Genomic DNA, 21730 nt, shown 5'->3' with positions numbered 1-21730 from the left:
TTGCTAAAACTCTATCCAGATCCACCCCGGATGTGAGTGTGTGCCAGGGGCTGCAGGGAATTCTGTGCATCCCTGCAGGTCCCAAGAGCCTGTTGTTCCAGCAAACAACCTCTAGAAACATGGGACAACACACCTTCTTATGTACATCCCATAACACCCCCACCCAAGAACGAGGTGAAGAGCTGGGAAAACAACCGGCCTGACACACCGGGAACCAACAACTTCTGGAGGCACGTGCTTAACATCGCCCCGTGGAGCCATCTTTTGGGACATGGACACTGGCTCCTCTGCTTCCCTGAAGTGGGAACTCTCCTCCCACCATGCCACAGGCTCAGTGAAATTAAAACTTGTGGCGGCAGCGGTGTGAGGCTGAAGCCACAGCCGCCGGTCTGCCTCTGCCAGCAGCACCACACGCCACAGGGGAGATGAGTGGTGTTCCTGGACAGGAAAAGGTGGGCCAGGTTTAGAGCACCCATGAAAACAGGCAGGGTTCACAACAGGCCAGATCGGCAGGTGAGGGGCTTTGCTCTGTCTCGACCCCTCTCATCATGCTGCCACTAGAAAGCCAAGAGCAGGAAACACTGGCAGGGTGACACTGGATGCTCTCACCAAACCCTGCCAACAAGCTCTCCACAGTGCAGGCAGAGATGCCTCCTGAGGAGGCTCTGCTTTGGTATTCCCACGGCCACAAGAATTCAGAGCCCTTCCAAGCTGTCCAAGACATTTGGAAATGACCTGCTGACCCACTCAGGACAGCCCAGGAGCCCCCAGGCTCGTAAGTGGACTCTATCAAACCCACTTGCCCTCTTTGTCTTCATCTTTCAGAAGATTCTGGACCAGATTCTCACCTGGTGTAAAATCAGTGCAGTTTCGGTGGCTTCAGTGAAGTCATGCCAATTTAAACGAGTTGAGGATCCGGCCCTCCAAGTTACTGGAGTTGCCAGTTCTTCCTTTGGATAATCCCGAGGGTGATTTCACAGCAAGCAGTGGCACAGGCCCAGCCAGCCTGGCAGGATCAGCTGCGCCCTCCCACCCCCCGCCAGTCAGGCAGTCCTGGCAGAGTCCCTGCTGGGAGACCCTCTGCAGCAACTGGGCCCACTGCACTGAGCTTCCTTCTCCCTGTCCTTTAGTGACAGAGACAGCACAGAGTAAATCACGCCAGGCTTTGGATCAAGGCTTTCTAATTGCACTTCTCAGCAGAGCTCTTGCCTTCCAGGGCACTGTGTCCAGGGCACTGTATTTGGAGGGGGTGCTGGTCACTTGAACCCCAACCAGGTTTGGTTGACTGTGAAAACAGCACATCTTAATGAAGAAACCAGAGCTGGTTTTCCTCTCCCTCCACTCCCACCAGCCCCTAGTCCAAGGAAGGTAAAGAGCCTGTTGCTGCCTGGCTGCTGTTGAGTGAGCAGCTACAAATCCCTTCGTCGTCCCCAGTTCCACTGTCATCCTGCCATCTATCCACATCACGTCCCGAGGTGAGGGAAGCAGCGATACAGGCACAGGGAACGTGGCACAGCTTCAGCAGGCACTGGGTGTGCAAGAACTTTCCATGCTTTGCCCTCACAAGTCCTTTGCTATCCCCCCAGAGCAATTTTCTAGGCAACAGCGCGGTTGCATTCCCTTCCCTATCTCCTAATAAATATCATGCTAAGCAAGATGAGTATCTTCTTCCCAGACCAAGCAGCATGACCCACTTTCTGAATCAGGGCAGATGCAATTGGGCCCTGGAGTCCTGGACCCCTCCCAAAGCAGAGAGATTTTGTAACAATTACAGCAAGAAGCAGAAGGAATAGAAAAGTAATAAGTGATCAAAGAGTGCAGTGGTGGAGCTGAAGCTGTGGGGTAATTACTACTCCTGCCATCCTACGCTCTGGCATTTTCCTGGGACACTGAGGCAAGAGACACGTGCACATTCACACAACATCTCTCCTCCACTGCCCCACATTCCTCAAAAGTAACAGGTCCAATTTCAAGTTCTGGCTAATGGCTCAGATGAGACAACTGCTGCCCTCCCTGCACACCCACCTTGATTTTTGCCCTTCTCTTTTCTCTCCCCACGGCAGAGCAGGACCACAGGATTCATATTCCAGCAGTGTCAATCCTCCTCCATCAGACACACACGTACAGACGTCCTGCCCTGCCCCAGTGACAGCCTTCAAGACTCTGGGCCAAACCCTGCCTGGCTCACCAGCCACACCACAGTGAGGAGGTGGCTGGATCCTGATCCCAGCAGCACTACTCTCTTTGGATATGCTCCATTTTTCCAAGGAACAGCTCTGTACTTTCCCAGATGTAGCTGGGATCAGATTATGACCCAATGGGCATGGAAAGCAATTAAAAGGAGGTGGGGTGAATGCCAGTAGTGCTTTCATTGCTTGAACCCACAAAGAAAACTTCCCTCCCAGGGGAGTACAAGTCTCCATGGCCAAAAGCATACAGAAATCCCATACCAAGGAGGAGAAAACAGTGCCCAGACTGGCTCCTGTACTGTGCTCAGCCCTGGGGCACACAAACCCACGAGCCTGTGTGCCCAGGGGTGCTGGGGCACTCACCAAAGGGTCACTCCCCTGGAAAGCTCAGTCTGTGTTACAGCAGCAGCTCTGAGAGAGACGAGCCCCCTGTGCCAGGGACACACAGACAGCAAAGACAGCACCTGCCCCAGAGCAAGTCTGACAGACAGAGCAGTGACAGGTAGGGAAGGGAGCGGAGCTGCCGACGCTCACCAGGAGCTTGGAGCTGGCTCTGCCTTCCAAACTCTGGATTCCTCCCCTGGAACACACCACCATCCAGAACCAGCACAGAAACACACACCAGTGGGGGCTCTGACCAGCACCAACAGCTGCCTTTGATGTCTGACATGGTGAGATAAGGCAAAAGTAACTTTTAGAGGGTTTCCACAACAATTTTTCTTCCTAGTTAAATAAGAGAATTTGAAAAAGAAATAGAAAAAGAAAACCCTTTCACCTAAACTTCAGAGATAAAAAAGAGGGAAAAAATCTTCATCTTAATTCAAAATCCTATTTGATGTGTCGTGGCATGAAAATGTTTTTCACTGCATTTTTTCAGTGTGATCTCATGCACCCTGCAAACGGGGTACGCCCAAAACACCAGGTATTTTATGGGACACAAACAGAGCACAAACATACACAATTAAAAAAAAAAAAAGGGATTGGTAAATCTTTAAATTAATCAGACCTGGCATCTGTGCAGCCTCCCCTCCCAGAGAGAGGGATGTTTGCAGCTTTGAAAAAATAAAAGTGAATAACATGACCTTTTCCTTCATGTTTGTTAGCTCACTGCAGCTCGGTGGGTTGGGGCAGCCCAGGCACCTCCCAAACCAAGGCCAACAAGTGCAGCTGGGGCTGCTCTCCCTGCCCAGCTCCGGGGGCTTGGGGGGACGGAGCTGGTGGGGATGGAGCTGGTGGGGGAGTTGCTCCAACCTGTTTGCTGCCTCACTCCATAATGCACGGGGTTTGTTGTGTTTGGTTTGGTTATTTTTTTCCCTCCAGTTTAATTGTTGGAGGAGTTTATGAAGCTGTTTGCCAAAAAACAATCGACTCCAGGGAGCCAGCTTACACAAAAAGGGTGTGTCGCCCGAGCGAGGCCGTGGAGCCATGGAAACCACCACCTTTTGCATTTGCCCAGGTGAAGCCAAAGCTTTGTGGACGGCTTGTGAAATCAGCAGAGATCTGCAAGGAAGTGAAACACGTACACACCACCGTGGTTCAGCCCTCGCAACGCTGGTCCCGTCCCCCAGCACCGAATGTCCCGCAGGAAGGGACAACGCTCACACTGGAGCAGGGCCGGGTGTGTCCGACGGGCCACAGCGGATCCATGCGGTGTTCCACGGCCGCCCGGAGCCCCCGTGGCTCCCCCAGGTCGGCAGTGGCTCGGGCAGAGGCAGAGCTGCCCCTGCAGCACTCACAGCTGGGCTGGCACACCCCACGCACAGCTGCTGGGGCAGGCAGAGGGACCCTGCTCACACAGGGGGTACAGGGCACCCACAGCACGGGCCAGTGTCCCAAAGGCACAGAGCACACCCTGGGGGCTCGCTCTGACCCGCAGAAGGGAGGCTGCTGGTGGTGGTGGTGGTGGTGACAGGGTCGTGGTGAGGGGACAAAGGGCGTCCCCCCGGGTCGGTCACAGCAGCGGGGCTGTGGGGGCTGTGCCGTGCAGGACCCCGTGTCCAGATGCCGGTGAGCATTTGGGGGGGGATGTTTGTCTTGCGGGTGGCTGGAGAGGGATCCTGGCTGCATTCTTCTCAATCTTTGAAAAGAAAACAGAGAATTCCTCAGGAGCACTGGCTGCCGGCCTGACTGACAGAAAACAACCCAGGAACAAAGGGGAGAAGGGATTTTACAGCCCCCCAGCTCCCAAGTGTCTGCTCCAGGACTCTCCTGCTACCTCTGGGAGATGGAAGAGTGCTCTGAACTGCATCTCTTTTAAAAGGGGTAACATCCATTATTCCCCCGTGCCAGCTGTGGAAAGCAAAGCGTGCTGACGGCATTTCAGGGTACGGGACTTCACCCACTCTGGGGTAACACAGGCAGGGAAGGGAGCAGAGGACAAAGCCTTACCAGGCCAACTCCTGCACAGAGCAGAGAGCATTGTGTGGTACAACCTGGAAAAACTGAATGAGCACAGAGGGGCCACCGGAACAAAGTTCCAGGATCATCCTCAAAATCAGAGCTGGCCAGAGCCAGCAAGAAGCCAGAACTCTCTTTGTCTGGTTTGACTTCAAGTCTGCCACACTAACAGTGGGATGAGTCAATCCTGGCACTTCTCTTACCTGGAGCCAAAGGTCCCTGACCACAAACCACATCAAGAATTAGCTCCTGTGCTCAATGAACCCTGGAGAGAGGAGCACTGACCCCTCAGCGTAGGAGAGGCTAGGGCAGCGATGCTTCTCTTGATGCAGGGAAGGAGGGAAATGCTGGAAAGCCCATCAGTACTTTTATGATTCACTGTTGGCCTCCACATCTATATTTACACCAGATCCAAATTTGTCACCAAATGCAATGACCTGGTCTTTTCCCATTCACAGCCCCTTGTTCTCCCCTTTCCTTAGAGAATCCCAAAGTAGGTGCCAGCCAGACACAAGTACTGTTTAACTGGAAGGTCCCCAGGGCCACCTCCCAGCAAAGGCAGAGCTTGTGGCACCGGGCAGGACTCACAACAGCACCCAGGTGCTCCAGCCGCCCCTGCCCCTCTGGGCTGTCCCAAGGCACAGCCCAAGGCCACTCCAGAGCCTGCTGCTCCCCAAGGGCAGCTCACAGAGACAGGGGACACTCCCTGGACAGGCTCCCCCAAGGGGGACCACGGGAAGGGCCCAGCCAGCCCACAAAGCAGGCAAGTGCCGGTAAGGCTTGGTGCGTCAGCCTTTCTGGCATCGACCTCCCAAACTCATTCAAATATTTCCCTTTTTTTTTTAATTTAATGTTCCCTATAATTCATCTGTCCCAAAAGATAATCAATAGAGGCCGTAATGAAAATTTGAGCCATATTTTATGAGCCGCTGCAGGAGAAAGGGCCACATCAGCAGGACTAGCCTTGGCTTCCAGCATCATTCCTGTGTGCGCTCGCCTGCTCGCTGGCCAGGCCCCCCCTCCACCCACCCAAGGCTGCTGACAGGGGCAGGCCCTCCAGGAGAAACTCCCACCTTTCCCTCCTACTTCAAACAGCAGCTGCTGGAGGCACAGATAAAGGGAAGTTCCTACAGAGTGTGAAGGCCCCTGACCCAGCAGCCCTGGGGAACCTCTGGAGCATCCCTCAGCTTCTCAGCTCTCCAACAAATCCTACGGCCCTCAACCTGACCCTGGGGGGAACACGATGATCAGGTAGCAAGATCTGAAGAATTATTCCTGCCCTTCACAGTAATTCCATAATCCTGGGCACTGCCTCTCAGTCAAGCTGGGCTGCACACTCCTCCCTCTCCCAGACGTCACCCAAGAGCGAGGGCAGTCACTCGGGGAAAGAAGAGGGTTCTTTCAAATCCAGAGCCTGTTGTGCTGCACTGCAGCCCTTCAGAGCTCCCACTTTTCACACCAAAGACCAAAGGAGCACCTTTGGGCCCCCAGAGTCATGAACAGTGACACAGTTAATGAGGGATCAGGGTGGGCTCTCCAATTCCAAGCACTGAACATCAGCAGCCAGAGGAGCGAACTCCACAGCTCCACTCCAGCAAAACATTTATCTCTTCTCCCTCCTGTGCACTGCTGGCTGGGTCTCAGTTCTAACTGGTACAGTCGAGCTTTTGAGTGAAAAACAGGGATCTGAAATCCCAACTTTGTTCAGCACCACAAGAAAAACAAGGGGGGAAAAGGTTCCAGGAGCCTAAAGCACATTCTCACATCTACCAGAAAAATCCATGTCCAGTCACTAGGACTGTGCTCCTCCATGTCTGCTCTCAGGGAACCTCAGACAACCTCACCCACCTCTCTTTATTCCTTTTAGGCACAAATATTACAACTGCTCCCCAGTCCATCTATTTTACTATAGGATGTATTAATTTAGGAACTGTGCTGACCTTGCTTGCCCAGTGGGGTAGTGGCAAGGAGGGGCAAGCACATCTCAGTGCCACCTCCACACGCTGTTGTGTGTTTTTCAATCCACATGACAAACCCCCCAGCATTTTTGAGCACCTCGATCTATTCTCCCGACACACAGCTTGCAGGTTTGTTGGTTTTGCACATGGACAGGGATGCAGCCAGGGCTGAATGAAGGCAAAAGCCTCAGTCCTGTTCCTGGAAGCCTTCTCCATCTCGGATTCCCAGCAGCAGGTCCCCTGTCCTCCCTCTAAAGGCTGGAGCATATCTCACTGCCTGAAGCTGCCGCGTCCGCAGGGAGCCGGAGGTAACAAAACCGTCTTTGATTTGGCCAAGGGAAAAATATCAGAAGTGAAAGGCCAGAGTGAGGAATTTATAACAGCAGCTAAGGCAGCAAAAATACAAGTGCCTGACCAGAAGCTGCCCTCCTGCTCAGCATGTCATGTTGCTCAGCCTCCTATGTGTCTTGGAGGGGCGGGATGTGGCAGAGAGCACAGCCAGAAACCACCAATTTCCTACAGGCAGTGCAGTGACACCCTCACAAGATCCCTGTGGAACAGCATCAGGCCAGGGGCCAAAGCTGCAAAGCCAGGAAGCCTCTGCTCACCCAGAGGTGCAGGTGGGGGTCTCATCACATTTTATGGTTCCAGACTCTTGCCTTTCCTTTACATTGTGCAGGTATAGTGGTGATAGTTTCCCTCCCAAAGTAGAAAATGCTCTCTGGATGGACAGCCTGAACCCCTGTAACCAGCAGCCAGCAACAGCCAAATATCTCCACCTTTCCTTTCTCTTGGAAACTTGGAAATCAACCATCTTTGTTTAAAAAACACAACACGATATTCAAATTAATTGTTGTTTCCAGTATGTAGATAAGGTGACAGATTTGCAGGATGTGTGACAGAAGGACTGTGAATCCAGAGGACATGGGGGAGCAGCTTCATGCTTTAAACCTACACTGGAAAGGGGACTGAAATCCCAAGCAGAACTGGGAAAGCATTTCAGTCTCTGAAGCCCCGTGTCAGCACCACGCAGAGCCATCACCTCCTTTTTTTAATCCAGCTGCCAACACAGTATTACAGAGGTACCTGCCTGTGAGAAACTCAGGGGAAAGCACACAGGGCTGTGCACGGTTGCTGCACTCACTGCTAACTTGCCCCAGATTTGAACTGGTGACCCTCACTAATATCATCCAGCCCCTTGATATCCTCAGGGAGCAATCAGCACGTTTTATTAACCCAGCCCATTTTAGAAGTGCACACGCAGTATTCTGGTTACTTGTTACAATTATGGTTATAGGTCCATTCTCTCCCCGTGCCTCTGCTGGAGGGATGTGCGGGGCTTCCACAGGGATCCCGGGGCTGAGCCAGCCCTGGTGCTCTCGGAGACCACAGCAAACCACTGCCTGCAGACATCACACGCAGCAGAGACATTCCAACCTGATACAAAGCCTCAGAGATCCCCACAACCAAGTCCATTTTTTAAAATGACACGTTTCCACCTATTGGTCCCCGGAGTGAACTAATTGCTTTTGCTAGTTTTAAAAGCCAGAGTTATTTCACTGAAAAAAATGAGCAAGTGCAAGGGAAATCGGAGACATCCTCAGATTTCTGACATAAAATCCCCATGTATGCAGATATATTTGCTGCCCAGTCAAACTTCCAGCTTTGCTGCATGGAATGCCACAGGGGAATTCTTCACTTTACAGTGAAGGTGGGAAAACAAGGAGTTAAAGTAACCTGACCAAACTCAAACAGCAATTTAGGCACAGCTAGAAGATAAAATTTCTGTCTGTGCTCTAACCACTAGGTTATCCCCTTCTTTGCTAAACGGACTTCGCAGTCTAAAGGGAAAGTGCTATTTCCACTTAAAGACCGGGGGGGGTGTTAATTTTATGTTTTTTTTAAAGATGACACCCCACAACAGGGAATCTGCTCAGCAGGGGGTCAGTCCAGGACCAGCTTCAGTCACTGTCTGGTTCAGAGACAGACTCATTGAAAAGATGGTCAGGAAAAACAAGAGCATTTTCCTGCATCCTGAAATAGCAGGACAGTCTGAGTGTACCCCCCCGACACACAGACCCAGGAGTTGAGATGCCCTGTAGACAAAACAGCCCAGAGTCCAGCTCTAGACCTCCCTGCTCTGCTGTAAAGGCTGGAGAGTCATTTACAGGCCAGAACAAGTAGTTACAGACAATACAAATGCACAAATTAAGTATAGTTACAAAATCTGAAAGAATGCCAGATAAAAACCAAGGGACAAACTTTTCAGGGATGACAACTGGAGGAAAGAAGTGCATGCCTTTTCAGAAACCTGTACTTACCTGGAGCAGGAAGCAACCACAAGTTTTGGGTGCAGGAGCACATCCTGGGACACTCTCATCACACAGTTCTGTGAAAACCAGTCCTCACACCGAGCAGAAACCCAGAAGCAAGAAATCCCTACTTCCCTCTAGGTAAAAGTGCTTCAGCCCCACCATTTGCTGGGAAAGTTTTAGATGGGATTCCTTTTCCAAGTCCAAGTGAACTGCTTTTTACTTTGGTGAAGCTGAGCTCTCTTTCGAAGGAACCAAAGCTGAAGGTGACCATTGCTAATTTTTTTATCATCATTTTATGAGCGTGTTAACCTTAATTCACAAATGCTCTACGGAGTGAATTTCGTTCTATTCCGTTTTTCATACTTGATTAGCAGTATTTCAAAGACATGGATTTTTAAAAATGTGTACAAGGAGTCACCTCATACAAACTTGTAATGGCTTCATGCAGAGCTATCTGTTTTCTACAAGATCCACATAAAAATAAGATTGTTATCAATTAATTTGAACTGAGCCAAAATAGCTGTTTCAGTGCAGGCTATCAGTTTAACTACCGCATCTCAAGTTAAACAGGTATAAATGTTTTATACATAAAAGGCTCTAGATTATAGAATACAAACACATCTTCTACCTTTTCCCCTTTTTCAGCATTTACACTCCAAATTCCCTTTGGGAATTGAGGTGTTGGACAGTGGGAAAAACGTCAGTCTCACGTGTGCATGAGGAGGTCACTTTGCTCTCATGTTTACAACACAGAGTTTGGAAAACTCGCTTCAAGTGAGAATTCTCTCCCCCTGGTTCATTGCTCAGTGGGTATTTTCCATTCAAGATTTTTATTTGTAAAGATCCTCCTCTGTTTTCCAAACCCCAGGTTTTATGGAGGAAACACTCTGCCCTAAATCATCATCTCCAGGCCAAGGAAAGCTGCTTATGATGTTCCTGCTTATTGCACACACAAACCTCTGCGTGGAGATTCTTAATCTTCACCCACCCAAGATTAAGGCAACGCAAATTACGAAATCGATACCGATACAGAGGCAACATCTATTACAGTTCCAATGTTTTTGTTATATTTTTTCCTAAACTCTTAAAGCAGTATGATTTTAATGCGATTGTTATTGTTTATGCAATACAAACTCTCTGTTGTTTGATGCTGTGGGAACTTATGCAAATGCCCCATTTTCCTTATGGAAACCCTTCCTTTGACACCTCGGGTGAGTAAAGAAAATATCTGAGTGTTTGCAAGCTGAGGATCCATTTATATTTAAGGTTCCATTACTGATCAGGAGGCAAAGAGTGTCCTTACAGTGCATATAAATTATAGTTATACTAATTTTAAGGCCCTCACTCCCTGTCCTAGTGATGTAGCAGAAGAGAGATTCTTCTCTCACAGCAGTTTCAGTTCCTTTCTTTCATTAATCAAAACCTATTTTATATATATATATATATACACACACACACACGTGTGGTTTCTCTCTATATGCATGTCTGAATACCTCTTTGAGGTTTAACACTCCTGCACCCAAGATTCAAACACAACAAATCAAAAATCATTTTGCAAGCAACTACAACAGGCATTTCCAGAAGTTACATCACATAACAAGTCACGCAATTAAACTTTAATGAAAAAATAAAAACAAAAACACCAAGCAGCCCCTGGTGCTTGCTTTGCCTTTCACACAACCCATCATAAAAAAAAAACAAAAAGCAGGACGTTAAAATGGAAGATCCTCTGACTAAAGCTGTGCCGTAAACAATTTTTTCCTAATGAATTCCACCTCTTTACTCCACTGAATCAGCAGAGCCGGATGGAATTTCTCCCTGCTCTTCCTTCTCTCTGTATAAAAGGATGTGCTGCTGATAAAACTAGTAACCCATGAAGATCACTTCCCCGAGGTGAGATCCAGCAGTGCTGCTCTCGGGGGGTTATGGTCCAACAGCCTCCCCAGCCCCTCGACACCGGCGGGACGTCGGTGCTGTGAGGTGAGAGCTGCTGCAGGCAGGAGGAGCAGAGAGTTCCACATTTCTCTTAGGAAATGCTCACACCCAGCTCTTCCAAACTGCTCAGCACCTGCGGCTCTGGAAGGCTCCAGCTGGAGCTGAGGCGTTAAACACCTCTCACAGCAATGCCTGAACCTCGACACGCTGCTCCTCTCCTTCAGCCTCACCCTCTGCTCCTATTTTTTCCACACCTGCAAATGATATCCCTTTAAAATCAAACCTTTCATTTGGTGTCTGCTCAGATCCTATCATTTGATGAAAGGTAACTGGGGTTTACACAAGGACAGGGGAACAGAGAGGGGTTGTCATTTTCCAAAATACAGTTTGGAAAGGCAAAAAGGAAGCAGCACAAGTGTCACAGTTGGATCATAAAAGCCATTAAGGCCCCGGACAAGGGAGTTCCACGGGCTCCACTTCTCTCACGGCTGCAGAAACAGGACTTTGCTCAGTGAGGAATAAATTCAAGCTCCAACAAAGTAGGACAAATCCAGCCTTCCTTGTCTCTTACAGTCTTTTTCTTCCATTAGGATTTATTTTTCTATTTTCTACAGTGTGTAACAAAACAAATCTAAAATCAAAATAAATTTTAGAATGTTTGATGTGATTTATTTGTCACCACATATTTTTCCTGCTGTAGCTCTTTTGAACAGTGAAATAATCAGTTTGTTTAAGGCTTTGGTTTTCCTGAACTAGTCCCCTAGACCATTATATCTGGACTCTTAATACTGCAGAGGGAGTATAAAATACATTTAAAATTAAAGTCAGTAAAATGCACAAGAAAAAAAATGAATTGGGAAAGTGTCTTTGTCATACTTTTGTCTTTAAGAATTTTTTCCCTGTTTGTATAATAAAGTTTGGTCTAATCAGTGACATTATTCTTCCCCTTACCTGCCAAAAGGGATTTCAGTTTTTAACTAAGGCTGAGCTTCCTTACTGTATTTCAGTTATTTTCAGAGAAACCTACATCTGGATAGGGTTTTTTTTTCAGTTCACTATATTGTATTACAAAATGAAAGATCTGTCTATAAGAAAAGAGTATATTTTTTACATTTGCAAAGCACCTTTCCTCCCTAAGTGTTCATGATAAATGTGAGGTTGGTGCCATGGAAGTGCAGCCAGCAAAGTCTCACCATGTATGGATTTACCACCATCCAGAGCATGGAAAGGCTGCTGTCCTTTTCCTGTGCTTCCCAAACCATGTGTGAACCAACCACGAATGCATTGGGGTTTCTCTTCTACATCCATCACCTCCCCCTGCTCGGAACCTGCGCTGGTGAAAAAGGGGCAGCACGTTTGGTGAGGGTGTAGCAGCTGCTGTGAGAGCACAGCACTCACCCCTTGAGCATGAACAGAGAAGAAGAGATCCCATCAAACAGGAGCTGGGCTTGGCTGTGGAATTTGGGATTAGACATCTGGAAAACCACCTGAGGAAGCAGGCTTGGGAAGGCAATGGGGCATTGAATTCCTTATCCTCCCTGCCTGGTGAACACTTCCAGCTATCTCAGCACAACCTCAGGCGTGCAGAGACACAACCTGCCCATGACAGGAAGGAAGGGTGACAGCAGGAGGGACGGGGAGAGCAGGACAAATGACACGAGGCAGACGAAGACCAGAAGCAGGTGACAGGTACAGCAGGGCCAGAAAGCAGAAGGTGCAAATTGGAATCTACAGAGCATCTCAAAGTAGTGCAGGAAGCCACATTCCACCCTGAACCAGAGAGCAAACCTGGGAGCCCAAAGTGTGGGTGCAGGGGTGTGGTAAGTCCTCAGCTGGGAAGGACTGGCTTGGCCATACCAAGCAAGACAGTCTCTGGCTTCAGAGACCAAATACAGCCCCAGAACAGCTCTACTAAGTCAAGGAGAGTTTTAAACACTACCCTAGCTCCCTAGGTTAGAAAAAACTTCCTGTTTGCAGTCTGGAGCTTTCCAGTTTCCTTGAGGATGAGCAGTGATGAGTCCAAAACACCGGTCTGATAACGAAACAGAAAACGAGAGAAAGCCTGTGGGCCTGGGGGTTCCCACGACTCCCTGAGCTGAGCAGTTCTTCCTGCCTGGAGCCAGGAAGAGTTGCCCAGGGAGATCAAACCTGCCTTGCAAAGTCCCAAATCCAAGTCATGCAAATTCCAGCCTTCCTCCAAGCACTGATACCGGCACAGGGACTCTGACTTCATCAGATGGATGGAGGAAATGGAAAAAGGAGGGGGGACCTTACTGCCTACACACACATACACACCCCACCTCAGGCAATGGAGGGGGTGTGAATAATGGAGCAGGTTCCACAGCCAACAGCATCCAGGGTCGAGTCAGTAATCCCCTTTTTCCATTTCCGTTTGCTATTTGATGTAATTATAGTTTTTGATTGAAATCCACCCGGAGTGTAACCCCTCTGCTTAATGCACTGTTTAAATCCTTGGGTACACAACCACGCTGCTCCCCAGACTCGCCTGGAATAGGAAACCATTTCAATGCCAAAAATAAAGTCTTTGCTTTCTTTGGTAACGCCCTCAGTCTTGGCTCAGCCTCTGCTACACCCACCAAAGGAGCAGGGCAGGGAGTTTGAGAGGGCTGCCCGATACCACCCATGGGCTACTGACTTCGTGCTAGAACTGGAACCTGCAAGAGGGTTTAAAAACTTTCGAAGGCTTTCTGTAACGCCAGACACAAGGAGAGGTCACACAGTGGTACGGACAAAGGACCTGGAGCCTGGCCTCCACTTTCCCAGTGGATCTGCTGCTATCCAGACCATAAATAGTAACGAGCCAAAGCTCCATCCTGCCTTCGCATGGGGTAAACAGTGGTTTCTGTCCTGAAAGGCCTCCTGAGGATAAAACGAATAGACATTCATAGTCCAAAGGAGAGCTGGGAGATCTACCTCCCTGCAAAATCAGATCTCTGGAGCTGGTTTTTCCTCTCCAGTTCACTCTGTACCACTTGGCCAAGAATGCAGGGCAACAGCCAGACCAGGCGGCCAGACACCAAACGAGCACCTGAGCAATTACAGCCCACGGGAGGAGCAGCCACAGCAGAGTGACTGGGCTGGCAGCAAAGTCCCAATACTGCTGGAGAGAACTGCCTCGGAATAAGCAATGTTTGAGGTGCCCATCAGTCTGCTGGCTATCAGAAGGAACAGGGTTCTCTGAGCACTTCACACCCAATCAGTACCTCTGTCACTGTACAAACACCTGGTGTGGTTGGGGAGGTACATAATACACAGACTTGCTTCAAACAAGCATCTCAGGACAATGAGCAAATGTACAATTTCACTAAAATTACGAAGAAATCTTAATTCTCCGATTCAGGAGAGACTCAGCATGGCTCCCTTCATTCAAATGTTGTGTGAAGACTGAGGTGTAAGCAAGGTGGACATCAACAGAAAACAGTAACTCAAAGCCTTCCCTGGCAGGGGGATGGGACCTCTGGGATTTGAAAAAAAGGAATTTACAACTCCTGTTCCACACCTCCCTTTCCACAGGGAGAATGAAGCCCTCACAGTTACCCCGTGAGATTTTCAGACCTGTGGCAAAAACTCAGAAAAGTCTAAGAAAGCTGCTGGGCTTTGGATGCTTCTACACCCTGAGACACCTCCCTCCAAGAGGCACATGGCCAGCCCAGTGCAGGACCTTTGGAACCAAACATGGCTCTCTGGACCCAATTCTTGTGGCTCGGCCTTTACAGCATCATGAGAACAGCACTGTTATAAACAACTTTACAAAGGTGAAAGGCACCAGGTAATCTGCCCATCCCTTTCCATTTGGTGCCCAAGAGGAGTCCTGGGTGAAGGAGGAGGTCGCTGAACCAGCCTCCTGGGCTGGAGGCACCTTCCCTGGCAGTGCCATGACTCAGCGGTGAATCAGAGCCCGGACGGGCCGGGCCACGGCAGGAAGGTGAAGACAGCACAGCGAGAGAAAGAGAGAAGTACAGGCAGCATGGGAAGTGTGGGTCCCCTGGGCCGGAAAGCAAAACCTACCCAAGGCTCCCATACTTCTAGGAACTGTCTGTCACTGGCAGCATCTGTTAATCAGCTGAGCCCCAGATCCTGCACCTCCTTCACGGGCAGAGCGGGCACGGCCGTGTCTGGGGGCACCCCCTGCCCTGTTCTGCCCCTTCCCGATGCCCACGGCAGCTGGAGCTGCTCACCAGCACAAACCTGTGTCTCACCAGCTCTTCCCACTCTGCTCCAGCCCTTCTGCTCAGTGGGCACAGGCAGGCAGGTTTTTTTCCTCTCTCCTCATCAGATATCTCTGTCTCTCTGAAATATTCAGATGATTTGGTTTTGTTCTCTTCTCCCCCACATCAAATCCTCCCCCTGCTTGTGGAAGCAGTGGATTTCACCCAGGCACAGGAGGCTAATTTACACCCTTCAGGGTTTAAAATAGCAGTGGCGTAAATGAAAAGTCCAATTTCTTCAAATTTGCATTGTAAAACCATCCTTCAACTTCCTTGAAATAAATTTTACTATTTTATTAGTGCAAACAAAATGGTAATAAAACACTAATACAGCGCCTTGTATCCAGGGGAAGAGCTAAAATTAACATAGACCGAGCAGTGTTTGCTATTACATTCAATTACCTTTTTACTTGAGATTTACATTCTCATCCCCTTAATCTCCATAGTGGTGGCTTTGAAATCGTTCCCCACAGTCATTCCTGTGCTTGGAATGGACGGCAGGAAAGCCGCCACCACGGCTCCTGCTGCCAGCACCCCCGTGCCAGCCCCTTCCCTCGAGACCCCTGGGCAAGTTTCCCTGGAGTGCCTCCGGAGAGGAAACGCAGCAAGTGTGTTCACCTGCCTCTCTGGGTCTCACTCGGGCCCTAATTTCCAAACTCCACACAAATACACGAGCAGCAAAAATACAGCCCGTGTTCCGTAGCTGCCTTCAGTCTGGCTCTGGAAACTGCTCCTTAATTCTCAGCCACAAGCCGTGTTGGAGGCAAGTTTTATTATCTCCATTGTGCAGATACAAAAACTAAGGCAAAGACTGAGGACCAGCGTCGGAATGTGGCAGCTCCTGGTGTAAATCTGGAGTAGCATATTTTGTAGTGGAAGTGTTCCAGCTTTTGCCTGGGACTCACTGAATTCAGTCTCTGCTCTGGAGTTATTTAATTAAGATCATGTCCTGCAGCCCAGGGATCCCAGATCCCCAGGCTTAGCAGCACATTCAGGAAAAGAGCAGCTCCAGGGCTGCTTGATGAAACTCAGAGGGAACATGCACTGAAAAGAAAGGTCGCTAAGGATCCATGTCCTAGTTAATGCAATACAGGGAATCCACTTCCTTGGTATCAGGGGAAAAGTTTTCACTGGCAGCACCTTTGGATTACTTCAGTGTAGTAGGCACGGCAGTGACTTGGCCATTATCAGAAGAATCCCAAGACACCACAGGAAAGTATCCCATCAGTCCAGCTCCACACAGTGACTGATACTCGGCTCTTCTTTCTTCCTTTTCATGTACTGAATGTTGGACACCTCCCCTCCTCCCAGCCAAGTCAAAACATTTAACCTTTCTTTGGGGAGCATGGCCACCACCTGCCCTACAGGTGATACCCACAATTTTGCTCACTAATTTTGACACAACACTTTGTGATACCTAAATGAGATAAAAGAGATTAATTAAGCCCTGTGTAATATAGTTCTAACCTGGCCAAGAAAAGCCTGAACAGCCTTTTATCCTGGACTCCTCGCTACCCAGCTATTCCAGCATTACAGGACCACTGCAGCACTGCACAGAGGCAACAGCTAAGAAGTAACAGGGCAGTTTGGGAGGGCAGCAGGCAGCGTTCTCGGGGAGAGCATCTGAGAGGAACAGATCCCTTGAGTGTCTCCCCAGCCCAGCTGTACTGCACACACAGCACGTGGCCTGCAGGCAGGTGCCTGGCAGAGAGAGCCTTCACCACCTGATTGGATGGGAAAACACTTGAACTGCTCCTGCCAAGTGCCAGGCAGCCCAGCAGAGCTGTGTGGCCCTGGCTGGACCCACGGTGATCCCCAACAAACCAGCTGTAATGGTCCTGCTGAAACCCAACCCCACCAGGATCCATTTTGTCCCACACAGCAGAAGGTCACTCTGATTTCCAGCGCCCCTTGGGCAGCTATCCCACAACTCCCAATTCTTCTTTTGGAAGAAGAACCTTGCAGGCGATTCAGCAAGAGATTTTGTGCCAACCTGCAAAAAAGGGAGGTCTGTGTCCTAGCACTTGGTGGTACTCAGGAGTCCCCCAGGCAGCATCCCTGACAGCTGCCTTCGTGGCTCTCTTTGTTTTCTCATCAACAAAACCCTCTGGTTTCTGCATTTTAATCATGATTTGTCTGCCTAGCCCCTAAATTGCTCATCTGTCTCTCCTCCTGAGAAGCACGGTCCTTCATCCTTCCCCTCTAGCCATCTTGATCTTCGTGGCTGGAGGAGAAGGATCATGCAAAGCATGTATAAATGATAGATAATGATAGATATATGATAGAAAAAATGATAAATCCTCCCCATCCAAATAACAAATGTGTCCCCAGGAAACCTTTCATCCGTCCACCTTCTAGAAGGCAGCACACAAAGGCCCTTGCGCAAACAAAATTATCACAAGACACCTGAGCAAAACAAAAAAACTCCAAACAATAAAGAGTAGGAAGAAGAAACCTGCCCAAGGGAACAGGGCTGAGGTTGGTTTCAGCTGGTCTACCCCTTTTTCTGTTCTCTTTCCCCCGCTCCCCTGAACAAAGGAAGTTTGTTGTCAGGTTCAAACATTTCCTGGGCCTTGTCCGAGTTCCACCTTGTTTTCTTTTTCTCTTTTCCCCACCTTGTACAAATAAAGCAAAAACCAACTGGCACCACCTGTGATGAAAGGATGGCTAAATGCAGAATTTTATCTTTTCTTTCTTTTCTCCCTCCTCCTTTTTCCCTTTTCCTTGGCCAGAAGTTTTGGGCAAAGGACAAAAGGTATTGTTGGGTAAGCACAATTCCAGGGGCTGAGTCACGCTCAGACACTGAAGCTCTGGCTGCTGCTGGGGCACAATAAGCCAAGCCACTGCTTCACTAAATGCAACGAAATGCCAGCAGCACCACTGCAAGCTCTGCCAGCCGCAAAGCACAAGGGGCAACACAGAAATTCTCACAGCAAGAGGAGGCGCAAAGAAATCAAATAAAATCCTGGTACAAATATCTGCACCTGAGAGATCTCAGGAGGAAAGAGTGTCACACAGCAGGGGCTGGATGGGCTCCTCCCTGAAGACAGTAAAGGTTGTGAAGGTCACAGTTATGGCAGTCACAGCCCTCACTTACAAGGAGGGAAGGCCCAGATGCTCCTGCAGCCCCCAGCACAACCCAAGGGGGCAGGGGGGGCTTCAAGACACCACCCCCCCGATTGCAGAAAACCATCAACCCATTTCTGGCTGCAAATTAAACGGTGCCCCGAGCGGGCACTTGCTCAGAGCACGTTCTAAAGCACACTGTAGACCCTGCAACTCAATGGTGCATCTGGGGGAGCTGGAGCACGGGCTGTTTGTTTATTTTATGATGCACTTTGGTCTCTCTCAGTTGCACTGTTATCCTACACCTGTTCGCTCCCCTTTCTCCGGGCTGATAACAGGCAGCACGTTGTGCAGTGGGGGCCTGGCCCTGCTCTTTCCGTGTTTAATGAGACACGTGGATTTGGTTCCAGACTATCAATAGTCAGGGAGAGGGAAGAGGCAGAAAATGTCCCTCAAGAGGCATAATCAGTTCAGCAGAACGATGCGGAGCAAGGTCCTCATATGGATCGAAAGAGGACAAACGCCTTTGTTGATCAACCCTCCCTTGGGCAAATCTGGCTTCCCCAGAGCAGCCCATCTCCCTTGGGAATCCACACTCACACAGGGTGTTACACTGCTGCTCTGTTTCCCCAACGCACACACAGGCCTGGCCTCTTTCAACAGTTCTGGCACCTTTTCATGGCAGACCCCATGACACACGGAGGCGGCTGAGAACAAGGAATCATGCTTTTCCAGGAACGGGGAATCCAGATTTTCTGGTTTATAAATTTTCCCATCTGGATTTGTTTTGCTGTTCATAGGGTTGATCACCAGAGATAAGGAGAGAAAAGTAAAGAAATATCAGAGCAGTGGCAGCCCCGACAGGCTCAGATGAATTTCGTGCATGTCACAATCTCCTGTTTGGGCAGAAATTTGAATGCATTTTCCAGCAGCAACACAGATAAACTGGCATCTCCCCCAGGGACTGTTTCAGTTTCTGATGCTGCCTAAGGGTTCTGTGACGTAGGAACTGAGGAGCTTGGACATGCCCACTCTCAAGACTGACTCCATAAGGACATGGTAACTTCTGTGCCACTTGCATGGCAAAAACTAAAATCTGCTCAAGCTTCTTCGTGTGAAGCCCATTAGAAGGGCCTATAGACGAGCAGGTTATTACTTGAAACAGCTGCAATGAAAGACTGCGTTGGGAAAACCCTGTACAAGCTTCCAAGTGGCATAGGAAGGAATGAGTAGGTCATCTCCACGTAACAGAACCAATAGCTTCACTCCCCTCCATGGCACAGGGCCTGTTGGAGCCTGTTCTCTGCAGGAGAATCCCCTAGGATTCCAGCCAGATGGTGTGGGAACAGACCTCCCGAGCCCTACCAAGTCATCCCTCTGCTCTCAGGTAAGACCAGGCTCTACCAGGACCTCTCTGCCCACCTCTGCAGCCTTGTCCCAAGGCACTGAACTGGCTCCCAATGCCACTGGCTGTCCAGGTACAGAAAGGCACCCGTGGACTAGAGCGGATATGGGCCTGGACCCTAAAGATTCCTGCAGGTAAGAGCATCCTGAGGAGCGGAACCAAGGGGCCAGGAGCTGTGCTGCTGTGCTGTTTGCCCTCCCCTGCCACCCCTCAGCTGAATTTGCACAGCGAGGATGGCGCAGCCAGCGCGGCGCTGTCAGCTGGGAGCCTCTGCACACTAAGCTCCTGGTTAAATGTTTTCATCAAAACCAGAGCGAGAAAGTGCAGAGCAAACACCACCAATTAGTGGCTGGGATGAAGCGTTCCTGCCAGCAGATCTGGTGAGAGGGGCATGAGTCACCTTAACCCTTTGGGAGCCAGAGCCAGCACAGCTCCACAGGGGAGAGGAGGAAGATGGGAGAGGAAACCTCTCACAAACCTTTTATTTGCCATCACTCCTTTTCATGTATTTGTAGGAAGTTGAAATCAGGAGCCAACACTCGCTGTGCTTGAAGCCACGTTATCCCCATAAACCTCTGCCCTCACTGTTCCCATACCTGGAGGAGCCTGAAGCAGGCAGCCCATCTGCTCCAGTGACAATGGGCGTGAGGTGGTCAGAGAGCTGGGCAGCAGCCCAGGGCAGAGGCTGCCAGGAGCACACTGAGGAGCTCTGGGGTTGGCCATCCCTCAAGCCATCTCTACCTTCCAAGCCCATTCCAGCAAACAGAAAATATGACATCAGTTTTGCTGAAGCCGAGGGGTCAGTGACAGTAACATGGCAGTACTCGATGTCTCGTTCCAAGATAAAAGGATTTGTCTCAGACCAAATGCTTCCCCATCAGAAACACGATGAAATGGCTGTTAACTGTCCAATTTCTGAACATGTAAGAGGTGATCAAAGTTAACTGTGTGTCTGGGCTAAATTCCCCTTCAAAGCAAGTGACATGCTGCTGTTTGCAGCAGGATTCAGTGCCGACAAGCCAAAAGTTCAGCTTTCTAGGAGTATCCAACATTGCAACATTAGAGGTGTTTAGAGAGAACCATCCCTTCCACAGCAACAAACCCTGAAGTCAGAACTCTCCTTTTGCTCCCAGTCACTCAGGCGAACACCTACTGACTCCTGCTCAGCACAGGACTGAGCAGACACTGCAGGAAGGGCCCCGGACTGCACATGGACCAAATCCTGCCCAGCTGTGACACCATCCAGCAGAGACAGCCCCGCTGTGCCGGGCGGTGTTTGGGAAACTGTCAGCTAAGGAGTCTCCTCCACAAGCTCCCCGTCTCCAGGTAAGGGACAGGAAAAGGCACAGGGGCAGTGGACCTGCTGCTATGGAGATCAAGAGGCATTCCCCCAAGGCAGGGAAGCTAAAAGCCAGGAAAGGATAAATTAACACCACAGCTTATGTTGGGAAGATGTCTCTCAATCCAGGGTCCAGCAGGGCTGTGGGGGTGCAGTCCAGGATCTGGCCCTGCCCAGTTCCACGTGTCCAGAGCTGGGGCCCCCCAAGTTGGGAATTTCGAGCATACCAGGACTGCTGGAGCAGACGGCTTCAGATCCTGCTGAGCCAGCTTGTGGCTGTATTCAAAATTGAGTAAATTTACAGCTGTAAGCTGGGAGTTTATACAACCCCTAACTTGTTAGGGATGGTTGACCAAGCCAGAACGATCGCTCCCCAGCCGACAGGGCTCTTATTGGTTAGACCTCTGAGTGCCTGGTAGATTTTAGTGTTTTTCTTTCTATTTTTCTTTTGCATAGGTGGGGGGATAGGAAAGGAAACATTTATTTTTGTTCCTTTCCTCACCAAAGACAAATTAAAATTAAATCTTGGGTGCTATCCACCACGGATTCCTCAGCATATCAGCTGGTACTGTAGCACACCCAGTGACCATCTCCTTGGATGAGGCTGCTGTGTTTTTCTCCCTCAGTGCAGTCTTGCACCATGAACAGCTCCCTGGGGTTCACTGTATTATCACCACAATTCACAAGGCTGTTCTCATCTGGCCCCTTTTGCGGGGACACTTCCCTCCCCATCCACCCCAGACCCCACAAATGCTACTCTGCTCCAGCCTGGGCTGCAGGAAAATGTGGTCTGAGTTGTCTGAGTTTAGTGCAGCAAATACAGTGCCCTGCAAAGACCTTCCTTCCATCTGCTTTGCAAGGAGAAACAGCTGGAGCAGTACCAGACCTGAAGTGATC

The 21730-nt window shown here is 49.8% G+C and overlaps 1 protein-coding gene across 8 annotated transcripts in view; it reads right to left on the bottom strand.

Moving 5' to 3' along the window:
* The window catches only part of CASZ1 (castor zinc finger 1), a 277948-nt gene that overhangs the window by 165291 nt on the left and 90927 nt on the right, over nt 1–21730 (bottom strand). The window contains exon 1 of one of the 8 annotated variants that reach the window (XM_032708908.1): nt 7631–7642. The exons of the other annotated variants lie outside the window; for them this stretch is intronic. The gene's annotated coding sequence lies outside the window, so the exon portion shown is untranslated. Of the gene's footprint in view, nt 1–7630; nt 7643–21730 lie in introns of those variants that run through there. 8 annotated transcript variants of the gene reach the window in all.

Source organism: Chiroxiphia lanceolata, chromosome 22 (genome assembly GCF_009829145.1).
Source record: "Chiroxiphia lanceolata isolate bChiLan1 chromosome 22, bChiLan1.pri, whole genome shotgun sequence".
NCBI classification, from domain to species: Eukaryota; Metazoa; Chordata; class Aves; order Passeriformes; family Pipridae; genus Chiroxiphia; species Chiroxiphia lanceolata.
This window is presented reverse-complemented; position numbering and strand designations above follow the sequence as displayed.